We start from the raw sequence: 19237 nt of genomic DNA on the forward strand, positions 1-19237 counted from the left end.
GTTTGCTCAATAAATCACGATGGCAAAGCACAGAACACCACAAACACCAGATCAATACATTGTAGCAAACACTCCCCCTCTCCCTTCCTCCCTCCTTTCCTCCATCCCTCCCTCCATCAGTGGCTGCCTCTGTCTCTTTCTCTCATTTTCTCGTGTTTCCTTCCTTCCTTCCTTCCTCTGACTGTTTGTGTGTTTCTTTTTTCTGATTCTCTCTCTCTCTCTCTCTCTCTCTCTCATTTACTGTGTTTCATTAATTAATTTGTTGTTTTGCTGTATATAATTTTGTATGGCTTTGTTTGGGCGTTAGTGATCGTAACTCATTGTGGCTTTTAATAAACGTGTCTTTTAAAAATACGAATGATTTTGTCTACGTTCTAAAATTGTAACTGAGATTGTGTATGTGTGTGTGTGTGTGTGTGTGTGTGTGTGTGTCCCAACAGGTGCTGGCATTAGGCACCACGGCCCCGCCCTGCCAGGTGCCTCGTCGCCACCACCCACCACCTGGACCCTCATCTCCCTTCTCTGCCCTCCTCTCCCTCCCTCCCTCCCTCCATAAAGCTCCCGGTGAGGATGTTTTGTAAAGCTTCGGCGGCAAGTACACCAGAGCAGCTGCGTGTGTGTGTGTGTGTGTGTGTGTGTGTGTGTGTGTGTGTGTGTGTGTGTGTGTGTGTGTGTGTGTGTAAAAGAAAGGAAGCTAGTTGAATTCGTGGGAATTTTTCGGTGTGTGTGTGTGTGTGTGTGTGTGTGTGTGTGTGTGTGTGTGTGTGAATTTATTTCCATCCTCTACAAAAATATGCAGATTTGAATTTATTGCTATATCACATAAATCTTTTTATAGTTTTATTCTACGAGAGTGAATCCAGAAACAAATTGTGAAAAGAACAGAAAAAAAACCGGAATTTTAGTAAGAAAAGAGTAAAATGGTATTCCGGGTATTAACTGACTATAATATAAAAAAAAATTATTTCGTAGAAGAATTTAAATCAGAAAATATTTGAATCGGTTAACTAAACTTACTTCTATTACACACACACACACACACACACACACACACACACACACACGCGCCGGAACACAGGTGTGGGGCGCGTGTTGGGGAGATGAGGGCTGGAGGGGATGTGGGAGGCGTGTGATGGGGGGGGAACGGGCGTGGCGCGGCGGCGTGGGTCAGGGGTGGCAGCTGCGTCTTTCGCTCTTTTGGGGGAGGGAGGCTGGGAGGAGGTTGGTAGGGGAGGAAGGAATGAAGGTATAGGCAGGCAATGTACTGGGGTGAAGGACTGGAGAGGGAGAGGTGCAAAGGGAGAGGGAGGGAGAGGGAAAAGTTAGGGAGAAAGAGTAAGGGGGGGAAGGTGAGGTAGCCATAAAGCACACAGGGGACTTCAATGGCAGCGGGACACACAAGTAACGATCCGAGATTTGCCGCCGCGAGAGATACCATCAGGTGGAGAGCCTCGCCGCCTTTCACTCACCATCAAAAGGAGAAGCCCCGTCAATGGCCAGGCCTTTCGGTAGTTGTTTGCACGCCTGAGCTCAGCGCGTGTGCCTAACCCATGAATATTCCCCTGCCTTGTCCCCGTGCTGTCCCCAAGGCGGCGCGGCAGTGGCGGTGCTCCACAAAGGTAATGTAAGGAAAGGTTTGCTCTAAGGCACGTATTCAGAAACGCCTTGCTCTCCCACCTCGACTATTTTCAAAGGCCACAGAGATGATCTGACAGGTTCTCAAGAGTGTTTCTCCTGTGAGTAATGCAGAAATCTTGTCCGTATATCACTAGGATCCGTAACATCATATAAAACCTGCGCAACTTCAACTGTAACCTTTTAAATGTGGAAGTGCAGCCAGAAGTGTTTCAGATTATGTTTCTATAGTGTCCAGACGCGCCGCCAGATGGTTGTTTCCTGAATAGCCACCGCCTTGTGTGTTCACTGAGAGCTTTGTGATCATACTGTGTCCTGCCTTGTGTATGAAAGATCTGAATATACTTAACCCTTCAGTATTGGGACGCATTTTTTTTATCTTGAGATTTATGTACGATTACACCATTTTATTGACATTAGGGAGAGTCTATGGAGGTCAGAAGATTAATGGCCACAGTCTTCACTATTATAATCCCCACACAAGTTTTTGGACCTGTATCAAATCACCAAATAATAAGCAGAATGAATATAGAAACGCACCCTGGTATTGAAGGGGTTAATGGTAACTGCGTCCCTCTGAAGTATAACTATGTGTAATGTTTTTGAGTCGTAATATTCAATGAGATTTCAGTTGATTCTCTAAGCCTCTAGCGACAGCATCCTTTAAAGAAACCCAAGCTACCAACTCGCTATCTAAAGTACCTAACTAAAGAAGAGTATCCCAGTTAAACATCTCTCGCCCCTCGGTAAGGTGATGCTGACGAGGTGCTGACGAGGTGCTGATGGTTCCCCGTGATGAGGCTTCACCCTAAACTCGTGGAAACCTGCTAGGGGGAAGGCCTAATGGCGCACCCTGATATCCCACAGCCCAGGGCATCCTCCTACCCACCCTTGCCCGTCCGTGCTGCCCTTCGCTGGCCTCTCTATACCTCTCTTCCTCTCTCTCTCGTCCATAGCCAGGTGAGGTGGACGCTACAACACCTGGGCGATGGGAAACTTCGTAAAAAATGAGACTGAGGGAAAATTAGTTTCAAATTCCCGACTTTCTTTTTTTTCCAAGCAGTTGATTCCATTTTATGTGGAGAATGTGGGGAGTGGGAAGTCCTCCGGGTACTGGGAATCGATGTAACGGGACACACACACTCACACACACACACACACACACACACACACACACACACACACACACACACACACACACACAAGGTTCATAGAGTTGGGTGATGACACGACACACCTTGCTAATAACACACATGCCTATACAGTGACATAGACAAATATGGCGAAATCACTATGATACTATCTGTGTGTGTGTGTGTGTGTGTGTGTGTGTGTGTGTGTGTGTGTGTGTGTGTGTGTGTGTGTGTGTGTGTGTGTGTGTGTTGTGTGTGTGTGTGTGTACCGGGAGTATAGACACCATATCCGACGCTGCGCCAACCCTAAGTGTAAAAAAAAGAGGGAAATGAAAGCGGGAACCAGGTAGTGAGTCGCGAGGGGGACGAAGGGTGGCAGTGAATGTCTGAATGATGTGTCGCATGGTCGAGGGAACGAACCGGGGGGAAAAAACGATACCCGAGTTACCTCTCTATATAATGGCAGTGCCCCTTGCCCGGCCAGGTGCACTCAGACGCCCAGCCGCCGCACCCAATGCCCAATTTTACCCTCTTTCCCCATTGATATTCAGTCAGACCAGAACGGCAACTCCACGAGAGGTTTTTACATTTTTTTTCTGTCTCTGCGTGGACTCGGTAAGGTTACGGAGGCCTCTGCTCGGGAAGACGTGGTGAAAAAAAAAAGTGCGGGGTAAAATAAGCAAACTGGTAGCGAGGTGGTGTGGCCGCGTGCGCAGATGTTAGTTAAGAGCAGGAGGAGGAGGAGGAGGAGGAGGAGGAGGAGGAGGAGGAGGAGGAGGGAGGCATAGTAACGCTACTGCTGCTACTACAACAACCACCACCTCACTAAAACCTGTCTTACGAGAGAACACCTTCCGTTTTCTTCCTTCCTGGCACAGACGCACGCTGGCCATACGGAAAACGAGATACCGGAGCATTACTTGGATACTCTGCCTTGCTGTCGCCCCCACCACCCGCACGTGCTAGACAGACAGACAGGCAGGCAGGCAGGCAGACAGACAGACACTTCGTAGCGGCTGGAGGAACATATGCCCGAAGGAGGAACCGTGATATACCATGGGCGGGCGGAAGAGGATATGCCAGAGGGCGGCAGATGCAGAGAAACAGACCACCACCTCTCCCTGAACCTGTCCTGGCGGTGGTGGTGGCAGATGTGGTGGTGAAGGCGGCGGCGGTAGTGGCAGATGTCGCCTGGAGGGTTTGTGTTGAAGGGGAAGAAATGAAGAGAGAGAGAGAGAGAGAGAGACCCTCTTAACCTGAGAGAGAGTGGGAGAGAGAGAGAGAGAGAGTGAGTGAGAGAGAGAGAGAGAGAGAGAGAGAGAGAGAGAGAGAGAGAGAGAGAGAGAGAGAGAGAGAGAGAGAGAGAGAGAGAGAGAGAGAGAGAGAGAGAGAGAGAGAGAGAGAGAGAGAGAGAGAGAGAGAGAGAGAAACTTGCACAATTTAAAACAAGACAAAACGAACAACACACGAACCAACATTAACAAATCATACTTACTTAAAAAAAATAAATATAAAAAAAAAACACGCACAAGAACATCGCTCCATAATTCTCAGCGACGCAAGACAACCACAACATAATAGAGAATATAAATCAACAACATACCTCGTTTGGGAATTACAAAACCACATCGTCACTGCCAAAAAAACTAACCTGGAAATACAAAAGAAAACAGAATATTAGTAAAACCCATACCAGAGAGAGAGAGAGAGAGAGAGAGAGAGAGAGAGAGAGAGAGAGAGAGAGATCGGTAAGTAAAATAACAAGGATTAAAACAAAACATTTTCAAGAAGACGGAAGGATTTTTAAAACAAAGGTATATGATTTTAAAGGCTAACAAGTAAAAGAGAGAGAGAGAGAGAGAGAGAGAGAGAGAGAGAGAGAGAGAGAGAGAGAGAGAGAGAGAGAGAGAGAGAGAGAGAGAGAGAGAGAGAGAGAGAGAGAGAGAGAGAGAGAGAGAGAGAGAGAGAGAGAGAGAGAGAGAGAGAGAGAGAGAGAGAGAGAGAGAGAGAGAGAGAGAGAGAGAGAGAGAGAGAGAGAGAGGGCATCATGGGTAGAAAGATGCGGATACCCACATCAACACCTGTGTAATCAGAAAGGTGCCACGTGTCCCTAAAACCTTCTAATTTTGCCCACCTGTTTCCCTCTCCCTAGCAATGCAAAACTGTTTCTCTTCCTTCTGTGATAAAGAAACCAATCACTCCAGGAATTTTGCTGTAGGTGCTTCTTCCTCGTGGCAGATGTGGAGTGTTTGTGGCAAAAATGTGGTTATGGTAAGGACAGGCAGGAGGAGGAGGAGGAGCAGCAGGAGGAGGAAGAACAGGAGGATCTAACTTCCCCCAACACGCGCCTGCCGTCTGCCACGTGCGAGCCTCCAGGTGGACTTCTCTCCCCCCTCCTTCTCCTCTCTCTCTCTCTCTCTCTCTCACTCACACACACACACACACACACACACACACACACACACACACACACACACACACACACACACACACACACACACACACACTTATCATCAAAAGTCAACGCGAATGTTAAGGAAAAATCGTAAAGACATACAAATAATACATTAGGTAAGGTTCTGTTACAAGTTGAACTTCTACAAATAGTATTAATCATTGAAGCTTCACCAAAACAGCGCCCAGGAAATTACATAGTTTCTCGTCTTCTGACTTTAAAAATATCAAATAGCTCCTGGCAAGAGAAAAGACAAAAAGACTTATCTCACTGAACAGGAAGAAGACAAGAAAACGCAGCATATTAATCTCTAACTCTACTACCAATATCATAACAGTCCACATTAAACTCCCATAATTTTCCATGACGACCTCCTACTGCTTCCCGTTTTCTCTCAAGAACTTTTACTAATCTCAAAGGAGTCAGTGAATTTGAAGAGTTAAGATTGAGAATGCATGACACTGTTCTTCTTTTCCTTGCAAGCTTAAGTCCTGATCAGCAAGCAGTGAACCAGTTATCAGGTTTTGTAATGGCAGTCAGTGAATCAAATGACTTAAGATTATGGAGGACAGCGAGACCCAGAGGAGATGAATGCAGATGACGTCTCGTTTTAACCACAACTCTGCCGCAAAACACATCGGTAAAAAGCATTAACAAAATACCACCAAAGACGACCACACATCAGACTCCTCAACTCGACCCTGAACAAGCCAACTGCGGAGGACTCGAACACCAGCTGGACACCACCTGAGGAGCCAACAGCCAGGCGGGGAGGGCCCAGTGGTGGGTACGGCTGCCAGCTGTCACCTCCAACCCGATGTGGCTGGGGAGGACGGGAGGCAGGCAGGGAGGGGACGAGGAGGAAGGGGAAAAAATGAGGGGAGGGTAGTGATGGGGTGTGGTGTGGTGGTGGAAGGACGTGGAGGGGTGATTCGGGGAGGGGTGAGCGCTGTGGGTCTAAGGGGGGGGTGTTAGTGGAAGAATAATGAATAGGTAGTAGAAGGAATCGGTGAATGGAGAAGAAACAACGAAATATAGGATAAAAAAGCGAATGCAAACAAGATATATGAACTTAAATCTGTATCGAGTCATTGTAATCTCTCTCTTACTCACAGAAATAATAAAATTGAGCGAATAAAAAAAGGAAGTAAGAAAAAGATGTCCCCAACAATATTGATCACAACACAATCAGAAAAACACTAATATCGATTTTACTCTTAAATGATCTACACACAAAACGATATAACAATACTAAACAACAAAAAATGCATAAATATCACTCGTTTAATTTCCCTCACTGATAGACCTATTTTTGAGCAACAGAAAGAGATATCTAATAGTCTTCCTTACAAATTGCCACGGTGAAGAAAACGGACTTGTAGCAGTCGCCAATGTTTCCAATGTAGAGATACAAAATAAAGTAAAAAAATTGAATAAGAAAATAAATGAATAAATGAGCACTAATGCACACAATGGGCGAGTCATGGAGTTTGGCAATGTTGGTGCGGCATTAGCAATTTACGATCGGTGGATTCATTTTCTTCTTGCTGTTGACTAATGGCTGAATAAAGTACGTACGTCTTCGCTGCCACTGCTGCTGCTGCCACTGCTGCTGCTGTTGCTGGTGGTGCTACTGGTTATGTTAATGAATTGTTATTGTTGTTGTTGTGACTAGTGTGATTATTGTGATTATTGTTATTATTATTATTATTATTATTATTATTATTATTATTATTATTATTATTATTATTATTATTACCATTATTATTATTATTATTACTATTATTATTATTATTACCATTATTATTATTGTTATTATTATTATTATTATTATTATTATTATTATTATTATTATTATTATTATTATTATTATTATCATTATTATTATTATCATTATTATTATTATTATCATTATCATTTATCAACTTTAATATCATTATTCCCATTAACACTATTACTATTATTATTACTATCATAATTATTATTGCTATTATTATTATTATTATTATTATTATCATTATTATTATTATTATTATCATCATTATTAAATGATATTAGTATACTATTATCATTATCATTACCATCATATCATTTATTATTCTTTGTCATTCTGATTATGATTGTTAACCTAATCAAATAGTAAGAAAAAAATAGAAAAGGAATGAAAAAAACAATTGACCAGTGGAATCTTATTGGATTATTCTCTGAGCAAGTTTTCTTATTTCGGTAACAGAAAACGAGGCTTCTTTGAACATCAAGACACTCCAGAGTTCAAAACAAAGAATTACCCCACGTCCACCACCTCCACCACCACCACCACCACCACCACCACCACCATGCAAACTAACATCCCTCCTATCACCTTGAACAAAGTCACCTAACAAACCTCACTGACAGACTTTTATACCCTTGCTATTTAACAAATCTCCCTTCAAAACAAGAACACGAATCACTAAGACCTTCCTAGCCACCAACACGCCTTGTCTGAGTCTTCCCCCTCTCTCAGTCACCATCTTCCTTCGCAGCCCTACCCCCATCTCAAGAAGGAAGGGAGGAGAGGGGAGGTTGGAGAGGTAAGCCAGCCGCCGCCCTTCATCTGCTCGTGTCAGGGTGATGATGGTGCTTAAATCTTTGATCAAGGGACGCCAGGAAGCAGCTTGGAGGAGGAGGAGGAGGAGGAGGAGGAGGAGGAGGAGGAGGAGGAGGAGGAGGAGGAATAGGGATGTTAGAGAGAATATGAAAATGAAGAATACAAAAAGAGAGGTTGGTGGGATGGTATAGAGAAAAAGATATACATGAGAGAGAAAAGGCGAGGATGCAGAAGGAAGGAGGAGGAGGAGGAGGAGGAGGAGGAGGAGGAGGAGGAGGAGGAGGAGGAGGAGGAGGAGGACGAGAGGGAGGAGCTAGATGAAAGTGGGGAGCCAAAATGATAATATCTTTGGCTATGCAGAGGCAGCTTGGTGGGCGGTGAGGCCCTGGGGCGTTTCATGAGGAGGAGGAGGAGGAGGAGGAGGAGGAGGAGGAGGAGGAGGAGGAGGAGGAGGAGGAGGAGAATGGGGAGTCGCAGGAGGGAGTGGATATGATGAGAGCAGGTGGGGGGCGGCGAACAGGAGGTGGGGGGGTGGAGGGACGGTGGGGTTTACGCCTGAGGGCTTTGGGTAATGACTCCTGCAGATGTCCAAGGTCTGACCCACATTGGAGCCCACCGGCCGAAAAGAAAATGGAGGAGGAGACCTTGAGGCGCCAGGAAGGAAGGTGAAGGGGGGAGGTGCCTTTCATTATCTCTAATACTGAGCGTCAGCCACTTTGCGTTATCATAAATGAGAATCGTTATTGTACTGTTACCATTGGAAAGTTCATACAAGTTAATCCTCAATAATAAACCCATAGAAGTTAAATATAAGCTCGTTTCTTTTACTGTATTGCGTCTTTGTGTAGACTCACTCGTGCATGAATGAAAATAAACGCAAAGGAAGCCAAACATTGATAAATTAAACTAACCTATCTATATTTCCTCATCTCATCAGACAAAAGACGATAAAGGCCGGAGATCACGAGGAAGGAAGGAGAGTATAGAGGAAGGAGAGACGCAGGAAGGACAGGTGAGACCCACGACTCACCTGGAGGTAATGAGGACGTGAGGAGTGCGCCAGGTGAGGACAGGTGACCGCTGCCCACCTTGTTCACCTCACTGGCAACCTTCTAATCTCGGAAGTCATCCAGCACCGGCGTTATTTTTATTTTCCTCCCTACGTGTTTGTTTTGTGTCTCCGAAAGAGTTCAAACATTTATCCCAGAAGACAATAGAAACCTCAGCTGCCATAGACAAAGGCAGTTCAGTGATTAAAACCTCCAATACCATAACGTGTTTCTACATTCATTCTACTTACTACTTGGTGATTTCATACAGCTTCAAAAACATATATGATTGAAAATAGTGAAGACTTTAGCCATTAATCTTCTGACCTCCATAAACCCTTTCTGATGTCAATAAAATGGCTTAATCGCACACATATCTCAAGGTAAAATTACGTCTCAGTACTGGAGGTTAAAACGACGGTGGGAGGAAAAAAGAGAAGAGAAGGTGGAAGAGGAGCAGGAGGAACTAGAAGAGGAGGGAGAACATGAAAAAAAAAGAAATAAGAAGAGGATAAGGATGATCAGGAGGAAGAATACAAAGGGAATCCAAACAGCAATAGAGCATGTTCTTACTAGTTTGTTTGGCTATTATACTCTAAACTATTAGTGGGGATATAAAAAAAAATAGTATAGAAGAAAGGAGACAACGAAAAACTAATAAGACAACCATGACAATGATGATATAAAGAACTGTAGAAGAAAGAAAAACAAAAAGAAAAGAAACATAAGGAATAAGAGAAAAAAAAGAGCAAAAAATGATAGAGAAAATCACAAAATGAAAACGAATAGACAACAACAAATGTATGAGATGTCAGATATATAGTCAGTCAACTTTCACGTGTGTTGCGACCATCCACACACACACACACACACACACACACAGCAATATCCATTAGATCCTATCACTGGAACATCATCTCATCCCATCCTATTCTTTTTTCCTCAGAGTTCGGTAAGAGCGACCGTTGAGCGATGGATGGATGGCAGGACGGGGAGGCGGTGAACAGAAATATGACGACCATTAATGCACAGGACGAGGGAAACGAGGGAACATTACCCATGCAACCCAAACCATTAGCAAGCAATTATAACTAAATGCGTGTGCAATTAGAATGATATGAGAGAGAGAGAGAGAGAGAGAGAGAGAGAGAGAGAGAGAGAGAGAGAGAGAGAGAGAGAGAGAGAGAGAGAGAGAGAGAGAGAGAGAGAGAGAGAGAGAGAGAGAGAGAGAGAGAGAGAGAGAGAGAGAGAGAGAGAGAGAGAGAGGGAGGGAGGAGGAGATAGGAAGAGGGAGGGAAGAGGGTAGGGAGAGGGAGAGGGAATGAGGGAAGGGAAGAACAAAGAGACAGATCGAAGTGATCTAAGCATTAATTGGCCACACTAATATGAATCACAAAAGCGCAATTAGAGTCCTTGGTGAAGCGAGTCACATGACGCAGACGGCAGACACAGGTCACAAATCACGCGGGATGAAGGTCAGCATCGCCACCAAAAGCAGCGACTAATACGTAAACAAGTTTTTTGAGGCCTGCCCGGGGCCGTCAGCACCGCGGCGCGCCAGCTGCCTGGCCGCGGCTGGACTCCGGCGAAGGTGTCCTGTCCTGGCGAAGTAAAACCGCCATGCACGTCTTGGCTTTGTTCCACTCCTGTCGTGAATATGGAAGCAGCAATTAATCTTCGTCATCCCCGCCTGGCATCCACTTCCTCCTCATCTCCCTTCTCGCGTCCCCGACGAAGCCGTGCAGGGCGCGGCGGCGTTCTGCTCCACCCGCAGCCACAGCGCGATGGTAAGACACGCACGGGAGTCATCATCCATCACGGAGAAGTGAAAGTCATAAATTTCCAAAATGGAGCCAATGAGCCGTCCGCCATATTGTCACTCCAGCCGCAGCGGGAGCTGGGATGGTGTTCCTCCAGGCTCTGTCAGGTGTTCTTCGGGCGGCACGAGGCGCGGCCCGGGGCGTAGGGCCCTGGACAGGACGCAACGTACCTCCGCCTCTCCAGCGGCGGGACGCAAGGCCGGATATGCCGCCCCTGCGAGGTCATGATTAGCTCCTTGACATGTGGCGAATGTACGCCGCGGCCCTGGCGCACAGAGGCCGCGCCGCCCACCACCCTTCGCGGAGCGTCGCCTCTACTCGCCCTCCACAGGGACGGAAATCCAAATTCATTGGCCGTGCGGTGGAGCCCTTGTGGCTAATGAGGCTGGAAGGTAAGAAACAGGTGTCATACGGGGCGCTGGCTACTCCGTGAGCCTCCGCAGGGCTTCGCCAGTGATCCCCAGGCTTCGGCCCCTCGTGGCCTTCTGTTCTAATGGGTGTGTGAGCGAAGATCTGCGGAGCTGAGCGAAGGCAGCAGCACACTCTGATTACCTTAAGATGGCGCCAAACACGTGCTCCACCGCGCTGCTGCCGTCTGGGTGCGTCACGCCTTTCCTTCCACCTCAGAAGGAAGAGAAGGAAGAAAGTTCTGCTCTAATTGCATCGGAAAATCTAGCCGGGACTGATCAGACGGCAGGTGAAGAGTAGCGGGCCGGGCCCTCTGTACACCGATCAGAGGTGCTCATCACGTCCCGTCCAGAAGGGCTCACGTAGCCTTTAAGAAAGCTCAGTAATGTCGTGGGTGTAGGACCTTCAAGGATCCAGCGGAGAGTTTGTGGTAATTCACCGAACTGCGAGGCTCCTGTTGAATGTGAAGCTATACTTGCATGCCACTGATGCTCGACGAGGAGATCACTTATTTCCATGTGTGTGTGTGTGTGTGTGTGTGTGTGTGTGTGTGTGTGTGTGTGTGTGTGTGTGTGTGTGTGTGTGTGTGTGTGTGTGTGAGAGAGAGAGAGAGAGAGAGAGAGAGAGAGAGAGAGAGAGAGAGAGAGAGAGAGAGAGAGAGAGAGAGAGAGAGAGAGAGAGAGAGCCAGTGGGTGAATGGATATATATATATATATATATATATATATATATATATATATATATATATATATATATATATATATATATATATATATATATATATATATAACTCATTTATCAGTGCACTCTCTCTCTCTCTCTCTCTCTCTCTCTCTCTCTCTCTCTCAAACACCTCAAAAACACAATGAAAGTGACACAAACACCAAGCCGTAATCTCTATTGCCTTTGAGCGTCACAAACACGAGGAGGAGGAGGAGGAGGAGGAGGAGGAGGAGGAGGAGGAGGAGGAGGAGGAGGAGGAGGAGGAGGAGGAGGAGGAGGAAGCAGCAGCAACAACCTTCTACAGTATCCTTCTAAAGACGCGTTAATGGTCTTTATGATTGTTTGTTTATGATAAGTTTAGTTCATGGTGGGAATGTTCACTGTGCTACACGCTTCATTACGCCTTGGAACCTCTCGCCATTATCATTGTCGCCGTGTGGAGGAGCGAGACCAGCTGTGGAATATAAAAGTACTAAAAAAAACACCCTTACAAAAAAAGCCACGAGAAAATGTACATGACACTTCCGAGGATCAAGTTAAGATGCATAAAGAAAAAAAATAATGTCAGAACCGAATGGACTAATCTTAATGCCACGTTTTGGAGAGAGAGAGAGAGAGAGAGAGAGAGAGAGAGAGAGAGAGAGAGAGAGAGAGAGAGAGAGAGATTCATGTATAAAAATGAAAACCCAAGTGTAATAATCTCTCTCTCTCTCTCTCTCTCTCTCTCTCTCTCTCTCTCTCTCTCTCTCTCTCTCTCTCTCTCTCTCTCTCTCTCTCTCTCTCTCTCTCTCTCTCTCTCTCTCCTCACAGGTATCACACTAATGACCTCTGACCTGTGCGCCAATTGACACGTAACAATGAAAACGTTCCTTACCTTCTGCCCTGACTTGACCTGGATAGGGCCAGAGCAGGGAGTGAACTACAAAGGGCGTGAAATGGCTGTTAGTTCGTGTGTGCGAGAGTTTGTGTGTCTGTGTGAGTGTGTGAGTGTGTGTGTGTGTGTGTGTGTGTGTGTGTGTGTGTGTGTGTGTGTGTGTGTGTGTGTGTGTGTGTGTGTGTGTGTGTGTGGACCTGCTGGATTCTTTCACCTTCCCTTATGTTCTTACTCTTCACTTCCTCACTTTTCCGATACAAAAAAGTAATACAAGATAAACAGCTCATGTCTTCAGTGCTGTTTCCTTCCTCCATCATTCCCACACACTATTCCCTTTCTCCGTTACGCAACAAAGTGGACCAATACACTAAACCCAATATGCCTGGCTTCCTTTCATCAGAGTTGCGTCACATTAACTCGCCTCGTCTCCACCTTCCCCTCCATATAATTAAAGAAAACCTATAATCAACGTCTACCTGAGCTAATTACGGCCGGGCCTCTACGTCACCTCAACTCGCTGCTGATGTACGAGATTCCAAACTTCCAAATTAAAGGATCTGGTAAGTTTTAGTCGTGAAGGAAGAAAGAGGAAAAAGACCAAATGAACCAGATAAACACGAATAGTGAGGAAAGAATTGCAAGAGAGAACCGGGAAGTGGAACCAAGAACCTAGAATCATCAAGGAGTGACAAAAAAGACCGAAAGAACCAGATAAAGTGGAATCGTAAGTAAAGAACCACCACAGAGAGCCGGGAGAAATGGAACCATGAACCTAGAACCATAAAAACAGAAAAAATACAACGAAAGAGATGAAACAGAATAGTAAGGAAAGAACTACCAGAGAGAACCGGGAGAAATGGAACCAGGAACCTAGAACCATTAAGAACCAGAGAACCAGACTAACCTGTGCACCTTTCCCATGTCCTCCTACGTATTTGCTTTTCCCAGGAGAACCAGTTAGTGATTTATTGCAACAGAGAGAGAGAGAGAGAGAGAGAGAGAGAGAGAGAGAGAGAGAGAGAGAGAGAGAGAGAGAGAGAGAGAGAGAGAGAGAGAGAGAGAGAGAGAGAGAGAGAGAGAGAGAGAGAGAGAGAGAGAGAGAGAGAGAGAGAGAGAGACGAGGGAAGAGGGAGGAGGGAATAAGGAGGAGAGGAGGAGGAGGAAGAGGAGGAGGGAGGATAATTAAATGGAGAAAAAGCATAAATAAGTTTTCCTACCAATACCAATACGACAGCCTTTTGTTTGGTGATGCCGCTAAGAGGATCAGACCCGACGACACACAAAGGATTGAAAAAGGGATTGAGTCTTGGCTTAAGGCGATTAGAATACATATCTGAGTGATGGCTGGTGTTTTGTTGGAGAGAGAGAGAGAGAGAGAGAGAGAGAGAGAGAGAGAGAGAGAGAGAGAGAGAGAGAGAGAGAGAGAGAGAGAGAGAGAGAGAGAGAGAGAGAGAGAGAGAGAGAGAGAGAGAGAGAGAGAGAGAGAGAGAGAGAGAGAGAGAGAGAGAGAGAGAGAGAGAGAGAGAGAGAGAGAGAGAGAGAGAGAGAGAGAGAGAGAGAGAGAGAGAGAGAGAGAGAGAGAGAGAGAGAGATTCATAAACGCAAACTTTCAATTAAAACTAACAAAAAATCAAGAGAAAGACTCGTAACAAAGAAAAAATAGATGAAAAAGAGGACGAGGAGGAGGAGGAGGAGGAGGAGGAAGGAAGGAAGAGAGGTTAAAAAGAAGAAGAGGAAGAGATTAAACATTCCTTGACATCCTCCTCTCATAACACACCTCTGTCTCTTCATACCAAAGCCTTCAAGTCACATAAACTGGTCTTTTTAATCCACACATTCCACTTCATGCTGCGTTTCATTCATTCCCCTTCCTTGAAATCCATAAAATACTCGTCTAATAATGCAAACAACTAATACTTTAAATGAGTCCAAAATACTAGAAATCTAATATGCTTTCCCTTCATATCTCTTCTCTTCATACTCTTCCTTCAATTTCTTATAAGGATTAGTTTCATCAGTACACAAGAAAATGTTCCACTTAATCAGTTTAAAAATGCTAAAAATTTGGTGTAATGGATTAAAGCATTCTGATTCTGATTCGTACCTCTTCTCTTACTTCTTTACTTCAACCTGTTTTACGAAATTGTTACCCAGCAGTACACAATGGAGGTATTTCATTTCATTAGCTCAAAATACTAAAATGTTACCAATGTTACCTGCTTTCCTTAGTTGAGTCCGTTATAAGAAGTAATTACGGATACCAATACATACAAAAGGAAATATTTCATCTAATCGGCTCAAAATTCTTCGCATCCTACTTATTTTCCTTTCATACCTCACCTCATCCCCCCGCCATACCCTTCCCTTCAAACACCTTACAAAATCTGAACTTGATAACCATTACAAAGAAAACTATTGTACTTCACGCAAAAAATATTAAGAATTTCATACGCTACATACTTCCATTGCCTTCCTTTATCCTTCACCTTACCTAAGCTGAGCCTACACAAAATACCATAAGTTCTCCATACACCCCCCTTCTACTGTGCCCCTTACCACTCCCACCTACTATATTTCTCCATACACCCCCTTCTACTCTGCCCCTTAGCACTCCCACCTGTATACCTGAAGTTCTCCATACACCCCTTACCTCTCCCACCTGACCAAGCGGCACCACAGGGTAGGTATCCACACAACACCTTCCTCCAGGCACGCGGGGGATCAAATATCACCGCAAACGGGATCCGAAGAGGTACAAAAGGGGTAGGATAATGAGATTTACGAGCTCGCCGCCGCGCACACACACCTGGGTCGGAATAGACGGACGGATGGTCATTAGCGGAATAAAAGGATTATTAAAGAGTTGTACAGGTAATATTTTTCGGCTTGATGGGCTCCAGGTAACTTCTTAAGGGATCTTTGTTTCCCTGGGCGGAGGTGGTCGCTATATTTGGGTGTTTTTGGAGATTCAGACCCTGCTAAGCGGATTCGTGAGGAAACAGAGACCCGGAATGCGATTATAAGTGAAACATGCTGGGATATGCTCAGACAATAATGCAGAAAGTAAGGGAAAATCGTCGCTTGTGTTCCTTGCCAAGTTTCAGTTAAGATCAGCAGAAACTTATACGATTAAAACTCAAACGATGATGGAAAGTGTTAAGAAAAGGAGGTAAAAAGTTGAAAAAAACCTTTCCTTATATTTCGCTTACTGTTTCCTCCTTCAGTCATCATGCTGGTAAATGATTGTCCGAACTGATACTTGGTGGTGAAGGAGGAGGAAAAAAGAAGCTGTTGGTGACTTCAATGGCCGCGTATTCTGAGACACACTGCTCTCTCACCATCACTGTTTCCTAGAGGCTCCAGTTGAAGGTACTCGTGTTTTTAAGGGTATTTTTATGATTCCAGTGATAGATTGGCAAGACTGAAAGGAGAAACTGTCTAGAAAACTCGGCTAGTCATCTCTGTAGGCTTGGAAAATTGTCGTGGTGAGAGAGCAAGCCGTTTGTAAATGTGGCTAATAAACGATAATCATGGCCAGCAAGTAAGATAGAAGGAAGGGAAAAGAGACAATAAAGAGGAGAGGAGAGAAAAAACTCTTCATTCTTTTCTAGTCTTTCTTCCTTGCGTTCTCTCTCTCTCTCTCTCTCTCTCTCTCTCTCTCTCTCTCTCTCTCTCTCTCTCTCTCTCTCTCTCTCTCTCTCTCTCTCTCTCTCTCTGTGTGTGTGTGTGTGTGTGTGTGTGTGTGTGTGTGTGTGTGTGTGTGTGTGTGTGTGTGTCAGTCCCCACCAGGAGCAAGGAACCATTACCTTCCTGCTGGTGTTTACAGGCGATGAGGGGCAGGAACACCTCGCAGTAATGGATCCCTGCCGCCCCTGAGACCGTCACGACGCCCTCACACCCGTCCACTAATGAATGATCACGCCTCAACCAAGAAACGCCCTTAAGCTGCTCCTCCACACGGCTCCTTTCCTCTTGGCGCTGCGAGTCATCATTCCAGCGCGTTTTTCGAATTAGTATGGGAAGGACAATCAGTCATCGCCGTCTGCGTCTGGGCATCACCTCTCACTAACCTAGAGTCTTATAAACCACAGGAAAAACGTACTTACAAACACCTATTCGTACGTGCCAAAATTGTTTGTGGTTGAATATCACGTCTTGGTACTCTAGTCTCCCAAAACAAGAAAACCACCTTAAAAATGCCTATTCCTACGTGCCAGAACGGCTGTCTATAGCTGGACATTACCTCTCGATAACCTAAACTGTGAAAAACAAAGGAAAATAGCCTCAGAAACACTTATTCCTATGTATTTAAGTCCCTGAGAGGCGTGACGCGGAGGCTTATCACAACAACACGTGCTCGGAACAGCTGATTATTCAAAACAAAGCCACGTGCTGCTAAGGTTTAATTATACCACCACCACCACCGCCACCCCCACCACCACCACCACCACCCTCTAACTCCTGATGTAGGGACCGTAGCACTTCATCATACTCGGTGATAAGTGATCGGAACTAAATGAAGATAATTACACCTTTTAGCTGGGGACAATAATATACAGCGGGTGCATTAATAACTGTGGTGTCTTTAGGGATATTAAACGGCCGCGGGATGAGCAGTAAGTGGCCGGGTTAATACGGTCGATTTGCTGATGCGTAACGCGGGATTAATGGCCATGTTGATTAATTGTGTGTAAGGCGACGCGGGGGAATTAATGTACACACCTCGGCGGGTCACAAAGGAAGTGCGATAAGAGACGAGAATAGCTTTTACACTGGGAAGAAAGTGTTGTGTGTCTTTACAGTGAATGTAGATCGAAGTAATGCTTTATATTGGAAGGAAGGACGACTCGGAGAAGGAATTAATGCTTCTATGATGGGTGAAAGTGAAGAAAATGCTTTATAGTGGAATAAAGAACAGGCTAAAAGGAAGATAATGTATTTATGAGAAAAATATTAAAAAGTTGAAGAATAATGTCATTGTAAAGAGAAAAAAAATATACTGCTTCATAATAAAAAATACAAGTAACAAAAATGACGCTTTATCAGTAGGGAATATTGTCTGAAAGTGTTCTGAAATGAAAGATACGACTAGAAATGTTATGCTACTCATACATAACTCAAAGAAGGAAAACCTGAGATAAAAAAAATGCTTTGAAATTGAGAACACGTACAATCAAACATGAAAACAACTTTTACAATGACAATGGTTGCTCAGATTTCTATAATGAACGAACGATCTGGGACGAGGAATGTTCAAGAAAGCCTTTAACTCATCAGTACTGGAACACATTTTTACCTTGAGTTTTTGGTACAAATAGACGATTATACTAACATTAGGAAGGCTCTATGGATGGCGGAAGACTAATGACGACAGTTTTCACTATTCTAATCCTCCACGCGAGTTTCTGAAGCTGTATCAAATGACCAGTTAGTAAGCAGAATGAATATGGAAAAGTGTCATCGTACAGTAGGGGTCAATATCTAAGATAACGCCTTATGAATGAAAAAAAAAAAAAATGAATGATACCCAAAATAAGAAAAAAAGAAATAAACGATATTAAAGAGACTGACATCATAACAATAATAGATTTTGCTTTCCATATTTTCATTCTCAGTTTCTTTATTTCTTATCTCATTACTCCATGTTATCTTTCGTTGTCTTCCACTTCCTTCCTTCCTTCTCTCTCTCCACCAAGCCCACTCACCACACTTCCTCAGCTCCCCTCACTTCACCCTCACTCACCTATTATGCTCTCATATTCCCCTTCCTTCCCCTTACATTGTCCCCTCACCCCCTCCCTTCCATCTACCTCCCCTCCCTTCTCTTCAACCATTATGTCCTCGCTCCCTCCCCTTTCCTCCCTTCACCTTTCCCCCTTCCCCTCACCCATCACCTCTACAAGCCTCCATCATCTCCCCTCAGTCGATTCATCACCGCCACACACACACACACACACACACACACACACACACAGGCACATACAGATGCTATATTCTGTTTTAATTACACATAGCTGTCTGTCTTTTGTGTTTTGATAACCTCTCTCTCTCTCTCTCTCTCTCTCTCTCTCTCTCTCTCACTGATGATGTAGGCCTCGCGCACAATACTGGATACTGAAGTGAGTGGATGAATGAGTGAATGGGTAAACAAGACGCCAGTAGGTCTATACATGGCATATTTATACTCATCTACTATTTCTGCCCAGACATTTACCTAATCACTTAAAATTTCCTATTGATTCAGCACTGATAATCTGATCAGAGTTCTTGTGACACATCTTTATTTGAGATCTAGTTTATTTCCAACTGTCTTTTAGTCCTTCAGTGCTATGACGCGTTTTCATATTCATTCTGCTTACTATTTGGGGATCTTATACATCTCCAGTAACTTGTGTGGGAATAAAATAGTGAAGATTCTGTCCTATTAACCTTCTGAAATCCATCTAATCGTCTAATCATACCCAGAAATTAAGGTAAAAAATGCATCTCCATACTGAAAAGTTTAAGAAATAAGCTACAGTGATATTCCTTTACCATTCCTTTGTGTGTT

At 44.6% G+C, this 19237-nt stretch overlaps 1 protein-coding gene across 2 annotated transcripts in view; it reads right to left on the bottom strand.

Annotated features, from left to right (window-relative positions):
- LOC123506667 overlaps positions 1-19237 on the bottom strand; it is a 226638-nt gene that overhangs the window by 188993 nt on the left and 18408 nt on the right. The gene's annotated exons all lie outside the window — the stretch shown is intronic.

This window comes from Portunus trituberculatus, chromosome 20 (assembly GCF_017591435.1).
Source record: "Portunus trituberculatus isolate SZX2019 chromosome 20, ASM1759143v1, whole genome shotgun sequence".
Lineage (NCBI taxonomy): Eukaryota > Metazoa > Arthropoda > Malacostraca > Decapoda > Portunidae > Portunus > Portunus trituberculatus.